Genomic DNA, 9,198 nt, shown 5'->3' with positions numbered 1-9,198 from the left:
TATAGGGCTTTTAATTGAAAGAAAACAAACATATAAGATTTATAAAATTTCCAAAATCATACACTTGCATTTAAAGCAATATGGGCTGTATTTTTTAGAAATTTATTTGCTGCAAAAACCTGCTAGTATGATAAGTCTGCCTGTAACTTAAACTTTTATGATAAAATTGAAAAAAAACTTTATTTTTGTCAGGAGAAAGATTTCCCTAATAAGGAACATATATATAGCAGATCAATTTTTTGTACAGGATGACAATGATTTAATTTTGCTCCAATTAAGGCTTCTTAATGGCTTTTCCCACAAAAACAGAGCTAACAGAAATTTTAAGACCATGATATTTTTTGTTATTTTAGTTCAAAATAACATTTTCTTGAAAAAAATTTTCAATATGAAAATTGCAGCTCATATTGCTTTAAATTGCCAACATCTATCATGGCAAATATATATAAACAAGTTTACCTACATTCCAAATGAAAATACAAAAATGTCCAACCAAATTTGATATTGACCATAGCAGTTTAACTTTGAAAAAAAAATTAAAACTTGCACACAGGTAATTTGCAAATGGCAACATAAATCTACTCAATTGACAAATACATGGAAAAAATATAAATTACAATTCAAATATTTACGAATTCACTTTCAACACTTACAATATTCTGCTATTCTCTACAAAAATATTTTTTTGAATAATGAAAGAAGTAACTGAAAATCTGAAGTATTTACCATCTATCTGCTTAAAAATTCTTTTATAATTGTTACATGTAATTCCTTTTTAAAATTTACAACAGATGTACAATGTACAGTATTTTTTTTAAGAATCAACCTTATCATATCAATGTACAGTCATCTGTATTATCTAAGTACAAATTACAAATGTATTTACAATTTTTTCAATAAATTTATAAACAGCTGTTATTTATCATAGGCATCCATGAGAGCCATCTTACTCTTAATTTGGATAAATTCCTGCTTTTTTAAATTGAAAAAAAGAATTTCTGTTTCTTGCCAATATGTCTTGGGTAACCCAGGGGAAACTGGGTCATCTGATAATGAATGTAGAGTGGGGAAATGTTCTTGAAATTTACCTGAAACACATAACATAGCATGCTTGTAAATATTCCACACTCAAAAACATATACAGGTACTTTTGACCAAAGTTGATTTTCTGTCATGAAAGTCTAAATAAAATTAATCATTTTTAGTTGATGGAACAAATCATTTTACTTACATGTATTCCCTTTTCACTTCTCTATATAAGCTTTGCATCTTTGTTAACTTATGGTAATAACTTTGGCAATTGGCAAACAAATTCCATACCACATCTCTGAGGTGATCGAAGTGCTAGCTAAAAGTAGGCAAAAATATGCATATATTTCGCTACACTCAACTGACACAAGACACCATTATAGTAAAACATTGTTTTTTCAACACAGATAATCTAAAGTTTTAAATTTAATACATTTTCTCATAAAGTAAACCAATCTGACAATCAGAAGGACAGACCTTCTAGTAAAATATGAGTACTTTTGGTCATCTTCTAGGATAACAACCTGGTCCAGCAGGGTCTTATATATCCAAGATATCTTGTCGAACTCATTTTTTTCTCTAATTTACATCATGCAGTCCTCTGAGAAAAAAAAATAAAAAATCTAAATGTTTTACATTGAATCTGATTGCAAGTATCTGTGTAATCTTAACTGGAAATGTCTAAACATGAAAGCTAGAGGTTGAGACTTGAAAAGCCCTCTTTGCATATTCAACCAAGCCCAAATATCAATCGCTTTGGAATCACTCTTAGTAATTGTTATAATAGGCATGCACAATGATTTTCATTAATAGAAAGACAGTATCATTCACGATTGACAATATTAAGGGTCCTCCACACCCCCAGAAAAATATGTAATACAAGTCCGATTTTTATATTTCTTCAAGATATGATATTTAAGCATGCATTTGACTTCAAAATGATGGAAAAAGTGTTCAATTTTAGGGAAAAATCAACTTTTTAAAAATGTATTGCTTTTCATAAAAACAAAAGCCCCTGCTATATTTGATCTCGGGACCTGTGGTTTAGGATTTTTTGATTCATCTTATATGAGCTTTTGACTTAGCTTTACATAAACATCCATCTGTGATGATTTTTTTTTTTTAGCTTTTATTGCATGTTACTTGCACACTAAGCCTAAAAAAAAAAGTTGTGTGTTTAGGGTAACCCGACCTAACCTACAAAAATGCCCCGATCCTACCATCTTTAGACGTCTGATATTATCTGATTGTGAATTTAATGTTATTTCTAATGAAAAAAAAAATGTTTTTCAATATGACACAAATAAACATTCTTAGAATTCATGCAGAAAAAAAATATGATGAAATAAAAAAAAATCTCTACCTACCTAACCTAGATTTTTCATCAGTGTTACCCTAAACACACAAATTTTTTTTATAGGCCCTAATAGAAATGGAACTTATGAGACCATATTTTATTTCAAAATCTTTTGAACAGGAACAGATTGATAATTTGCATTAAACTGAAAAGTTTTCCCATTTTCAAACACTCAAAAACATATATGGACCAAATATTTTCTCATTTTTAAATTTATGGACTACAGACTGATGCCAGTGTTTGCCCCACATGGAATAATATAGCTTTATAATAGGTATACTCTGTCCCGAGTTTTTGCTTTCAACAATTTTTGCTTGATATTTCAATAATAGTAAACACCTTTGAGCTCAAACTGCGTTCATCCACTAATATTAAAAATGTCCAGATTATCTGTTTTGAAACGCCCCCTCTACCGCTTCAGGTTTCAATACACATCGAAAAATTGAAAGTCTACGAAGATTTTGCATTGCATCAGCCATTAATAAGAATAAAAAATTGCACAATATATTCCGAGTGTATTCCGAATGGAGAAAAGATGTAAACATTTCCCATTATAAATCTCCGTAATAAAATTGTTTTTGTTCCTGTGAAATTTTATGAGTGAAAAGGGATAATTGTTCAATGAAGATATCTTTGATATATTCCCTTTCATCGATTTCAAGTGTTTTTCTTTCACAGGTATGTGTATTTTTATAAAAAAAAATCATCAAAAATTGATGGAAGCAATAACTTGGGACAGACTATAAAACATAATTAACTATATGGCATTACGGTATGCTAGATTTCTTTTCTCGGTCATGTTCAAAATAACTTTTGGCACAATTTTTCCAGGGTATTGATTCTCTAAAAGAATTCATACCCAATATGACTTGTATTAAAGGACACTTTAAAACACTTATTCCAAGTACATGCATGCATGGGTTCTCCTGATTCAGGGTATTAGTTCTTCTCAAATGTAGGATTGGTAGCATAATAAAGTGATTTACATCTAAACCAATGTTTCACTTTGCATCCGTCTTCTCCAGGAAAATTATAAATGCATTTTAGTATTTCTATTGCTCTGTGTTACTCGTGTATATGGGGGGTGGGGGGGTGGGGGGATTGCACATTATCAAAAATATCAATTCCAATGAAATATCTGTTTATCAAAGTATCCAAATGATATTGACTAATCTACCCACCTACCATTACTGCTAAAGTCAATGTATTAGTTGACACCACATTGTATTCCGCCTGTCATGTCCATGTTCCAGCAAAGTGCCCCCATGCAACAATCAGTACGGCGGAAAAAACTTTTTTAACAGCTGTATTTCGCGTGAAAATTGTGACTTTTGGTATACCAGTGTTTGCCAGAACCGGGACGGCGCATGCAGCGATCCATATGTCGCAAGTCCTGTAAAGCACATGTTCTCCTGTTTGTTGTTATTTTCTGCGCATGCGGTCGCAGAGACATTGAAAAAATATATTACGTAAAATTCTTTAAAACTGCATTTATGAAATAAATTCTTATTTTAAAATCTTTCAATTGTCTGACATTGTGAGATCCTTTAAAAATTTTGGCTTATTTGCCGCTAATTACTGAATAATGACGAAAAGATATAAGCGGCAATAATGGGTACTCGACTTCCTGTTTATCGAAGGTCATGGACAGGGTTTTTTTTTAGTCAAAAGTAAGTCGTTTTAGGTGGCTCTGAAATAAAAAAACTCCACTCAAGTTATATGAATGAACAATGCAGAAATTTGCATAGAAATTTTCACATGACAGCTTATATTAAGAGAGTGATATATAAAAAATGTGTATCGTTCGGCAATAATGGGTAGGCCTACTCGCACGTTAAAAAATTATGTTTTGGGGAAATAATAAAAAAAATTGCAACAGTAATATTTTTGAATGTTAAGAATTGTTAATTTTTTTTAGGTGTCCGAAGGAAATATCCGTCATCTGACAAAAAAAATTCTCTCTATTTGTTAATAGTTAACGTTTTAAAAAATATTTTACTCAAACATGAAAAAACATTAAAAAATTCTTTTAAAATACTCATAGTATCCCTGTCATCATTTTGATATTTAATAAGTATATGTTTTGTGGTCTTCTATTGAAAATTGGAATAAACTGTGGGTGTATAGAGCCACCTTAAGGTTAAAACTTCTTGGAAATTTAAACAATTAAGGTCAGACGACACGTTCATCGAGCATTCTTTTTGGATCTGTAATAAAAATAAATCTGATTTTACCCGAAATGGGTTTCAAAAATCATATTTAATTATGCATCCCTCTGAGCTCTTAAATTCTACGATTGGAGATAAACTTGTAAAATCTAATACGATTATATACAAAATTGCATACTCTATTATCTCACACAAATGCCTAGTGAGGTAGACTATTTTTTTTTTTTACAAGAAAGCTGGTCAAAGTATATAGTAGTAATTCAATAACAAATTCCTGGCAAAAGTTTTATATAAATTTGAGGAGCGGGCCGTCTGACCTTAACAGCGTAGTGTAGTAGGTTAGAGGCTTCTCTACAAATCCATAGATCATGCAATTGCATCCCGCTGGGGATTTTAAAATTTTAACCATTCCAGATTTGTTAAATATTGTGATATTTAGAAATTCTAAACTTGTGTAAGTCTATTAGTTATAATGTATTTTCATTTACATTAATATAGACATATGTTTCATACTATCTTAAGCATTGAAAAGTTGTCACTGCACAATTAATAATTAAGTAGGAAAACATTGATAACTAATAGACTAATTGTTCTCGAACAATTAGAGGTCTTTCCACCTTAATATTTTGAATGAAATGCTAGATTGCTCAATAAGATAAAAAAAACTATATACCTTTAATATATGCTGTACTATAAAATGGAAAAACCACAAAGCCATAAATGATTTTTATAGAGATTTTTTTTTTTATTTCAGGTCATTTCTTTAAGAATTATATGTTGTATAACGTAAACATCTATTGAATTACTTTTCTGAATTTTTTGTCAACTTACTCCGAACAAAACTGAGCCAACTAAATACTATTTACACCAGCAACCTAACAATAGAAGAGAGTGTTCTAGAGGCTAGCTGTGTACAAAATGAATGTTCCACTTAAGTAACCACAGGACTTGATGCGATAACTGGCTGACCCAATTGAATACCTTATTGCGCAATCCAGCAAACTATTGAAACTCTTACTATAATTCTGTATTTCAAAAGATATGAAAATTCATTAATTAATAGATTTCCAAATGACACTGACCTTTGAACTTTATGTAATTTTGTAAGGCCAAGGTAGACGCTTCTTTTCCAAGTGGTCTGAAGTCTCTATGATAGATAGTAAAAAAGTTGGATGTGATTTAAGTTTCAATACTTTCAGGGCAATAACTGCTAGATTGGGACCTCATATCCTTTTGGTGTGAATAGATTGAAGAACCCTTTAAGTGTACTGAAGACATTGGTAAAAGTTTCAAGTCTCTATCTCTTATGGTTTCAGAGGAGTAGCGATTAACAAGCATTTCTTCTCAAAGGGCAGTAACTCTGCAAGTTTTGAAAGTTTTTTGACACAGGGTCAAATGGTATCATAACTCTTAATGAGCAATTACATAAAGTTTAAATTGTTTGGATAACCCTAATAACAAAAAAGTGACTTCGAGGTAAATAGAAGAAGAAGAAGAAGAAGAAGAAGAAGAAGAAGAAGAAGAAGAAGAAGAAGAAGAAGAAGAAGAAGCAGCATAAAGAAAACTAGATCTCGCTACGAGTAACGATTAGATCTTCCGTCCGATTTTGTTTGATGTGATACAATGAAAATCGATACTCTCTGCCAAATCTGAGATCCCAGTGAAACTAGGTTTTTTGTCTCGAGACCGGAAACGGACGAACGAAAGTGAATAATGAAAAAAAGAGCTGGGTTTTTTTCTATGCATTTGCCTAGTGCAGTGTACATCACTGTTTATCATGCTAGATGAAACACCAAAGACAAACGGTTAAACTTGCTAAAAACATGAATTGTCTGAACTCTTCTGGTGAGTACCGGAAGTGGTGGTTGACAAAATAAAACCAGTTAAACACATCTTCAATCAATTGTCTATTATTTCAAAAAGTTCGTATCTCAATCACCTAAATGACTAAAATCTCGCGGGTATCAAATTTGTAAAAAGGATAGGTACCTATAAGATATTTCATATAACTCACCGGAAGTAGAATATGTTTGCTTATTTAACATATATAAGATTGTGTAATGGTATACCGGTATTCATTCCAAGAAAAAAAAATAAGGAAAACATTTTGTAAGTGCTTCCGGTGACGACCGAAAGTGAAGACGATTCAAACAAAATAATGTAAACACGGATACATACTTAGGGCTATAATCCCACAAAGTTTGGTTGTTCAAGTCATCACCGCTTTTGAGATCTCGTGGAGTCATTGGTTTTTTTTGTGTCTCTTGACAGGAAACGGACAAACGGAAATGCTCAGTGAAAACAAAAAGTTAGTATTTCTTGAACATTAGACACTTGAGATCTCGTGAAATCATTTGTCTCTTGACAGGAAACGGACAAACGGAAATGCTCAGTGAAAAAAAAAATTGAGTGAGTATTTCTTGAATATTAGACACTTGTACTTTATTGTTAATCAATTCTTCTAAAATTGTCAAAGAAAAACAGTCAATTTTTCAAACAGCTTGATTTGTTTGAACCCCCCCCGGTGAGGACCGGAAGTGACGGTTGACAGAATGAAAGCAGTTAAACGCATTTTGTATCAAATGTCTATATTAGTTTCGAGCATTGATTGCTTGACTTTCTGGGATCTCGTGGGTAAAACATTTATGTTAAAAACGCTTTCTGACATATTTGAAATATCTTACCGGAAGTAGAACTGTTTGTTTTTATTTAACATCGGATACATGATATATGTAAGAATTATTACTTATATTTCAATTCTATATGAAACAAATTAAAAGCAAAAGAAAAAATAATTTTTGAAGTGCTTAAGGTGACGACCAGAAGTTATGACGAACAAAACGAAATAGTTTTAAGACATCAACAAATATAAATCTATATCCCTACAAACTCTGAATGCTTAAGTCTTTATTTTTTTTAAAATCTCAATGTGACAAGCTTTTTGTCGCGGGACAGGAAACGGACGACTGGAAATTAACTTTGGAAAAAATGAAAAATGAAAAATGGATGCTTGAGATATATTTACTCTATCACTCTTGGAAATTTCAAGAAAATCCATCGAGCCATCTCTGAGAAATCGTGTGTACAAAAAAGGAACAAAATTCGTACCCAATTTTCGAGTCATAATGAGCTCTTAAGAATGGCGGTACTGGCGTAAAACAAAAACAATAGGCACAATTTCAGACTATCGTCTACCTATCCTGAAAATTTTATATTCATATCTATGATAGTTTTCGAAATCATGCGTGCACAAAACGGGTCGTAAAAGTTACAAAATCAGCGATAAATCGGTACCGGAAGTGACGACTGCAAAAATATTAAAAACAAAATAAATTCAGATCACTATCAAGCCTCTGTGAAAAGATGGTGTAAATCAGTTGGACAGTTTCTTAGAAATCAAGTGCACAAAATTTGTGGGGAAAAATAATAATTAGATACGATCTCGTTACGAGTAACGAGTAGGTCTTCCGTTCAATTTTTAAACGATACGATTTACATATCAATGAAATTTCAGAATTTCCACTCAACCACTCCCTTTCACATAATGTATACGATTGTCAATATCCTGTAAAATGCTTAACAAAGTGTTTTTCACATATTTAAAATTTTTGTCCCCTTAAATCCCTAATTACGTCATTAATGGGTGTGTTAATGAGTTTTTCAAACTGATATTGTAACGATGAACAACTTTGTTTCTATAATGCATTACAAAATCCTGACCGTTTTAAAGGTATGTGTAAAAGACTTTATGTCTTGGCCCCTATATTAAGGGGCCAGCCCTTTTTTGGAGATCCTTCGAAAGGTCTCACGAATACTAACATTTTTTGTTCTTACACATATCTAAACTTGTTGTTTATTTTTGTTTGGGGAGGGGGAAACAAATGAATATTTTAGGGGCCAACTCTCTAGATCCTAATGGGGACATACATTGGTGTTTTGATTAGTGGAATCAATTAGAATCAACAATACATACATTTTCTTTTCTACAATTCTTAACAAAAAATGTCTCCTTCTTTAGATATATTGCGTCAAAGCTTAAGTACTTCGGCTTCTAAAAATCCACACTTACGTTCAAATGGGTGTGGGAATGATTTTACCTGATGGATATTGGTACGATCAACAACTTTGAGAAGAAGAATTTTGAAAAATACCAACAAATTTTTAATAACTCTTTATTATCTCCCCTTTAAAAAGGGAGTTGCCCTTCATTTGAACAAACTTTATTTCCCTTCACCCAGTGATGCTTTGTGCCAAGTTTGATTTTGGTTCCAGAGAAGAAGATGAAAATGTGAAAAGTTTACAACAACGCCAGCACCAACGCCAACGACAAACAACGGACAAATGTTAATCAGAAAAGCTCACTTGAGCTTTCAGCTCAGGTGAGCTAATAAGTATAGACATGCATGATTGAAGGAAATTTTGATATGATAGATTTAGGAGGAGTTATGCCCCTTTTAATTTCAAATCATCTGTTTATAAAATGCATATTGAGGGAGATACACAATGCTCAGAAAATTATTTTGATCCATTATTGTTTTCTTGTTCTTTTGTTAACCGCACGGAATCTGACTAAAAAAGGATATAATTATTAACTAAATGGATAGTTAGGTGTATTTTATTCACTTTCATGTACTTCAAATGTGA

General features: G+C 31.7%; 1 long non-coding RNA gene across 5 annotated transcripts; it reads right to left on the bottom strand.

The window, feature by feature from the left end:
• Positions 1-478: 478 nt before the first annotated feature.
• On the bottom strand, positions 479-4,200 carry LOC105332091 (uncharacterized). 5 transcript variants are annotated; one of them, XR_010710295.1, is made up of 5 exons: positions 3,921-4,200; positions 3,572-3,779; positions 1,507-1,630; positions 1,232-1,348; positions 479-1,088 (listed from the first exon to the last, which is right to left on the bottom strand). It is a non-coding gene; the product is annotated as an uncharacterized lncRNA (long non-coding RNA). The 5 variants fall into 5 exon arrangements; XR_900725.4 differs by having other exon boundaries at positions 3,568-4,200; XR_900726.4 differs by having other exon boundaries at positions 3,572-4,200.
• Between the last annotated feature and the right edge of the window lie 4,998 nt (positions 4,201-9,198).

Source organism: Magallana gigas, chromosome 10, assembly GCF_963853765.1.
Source record: "Magallana gigas chromosome 10, xbMagGiga1.1, whole genome shotgun sequence".
Lineage (NCBI taxonomy): Eukaryota > Metazoa > Mollusca > Bivalvia > Ostreida > Ostreidae > Magallana > Magallana gigas.
Note: the sequence above shows the minus strand (reverse complement) of the source record. Positions and strands in the feature narration are given on the sequence as shown.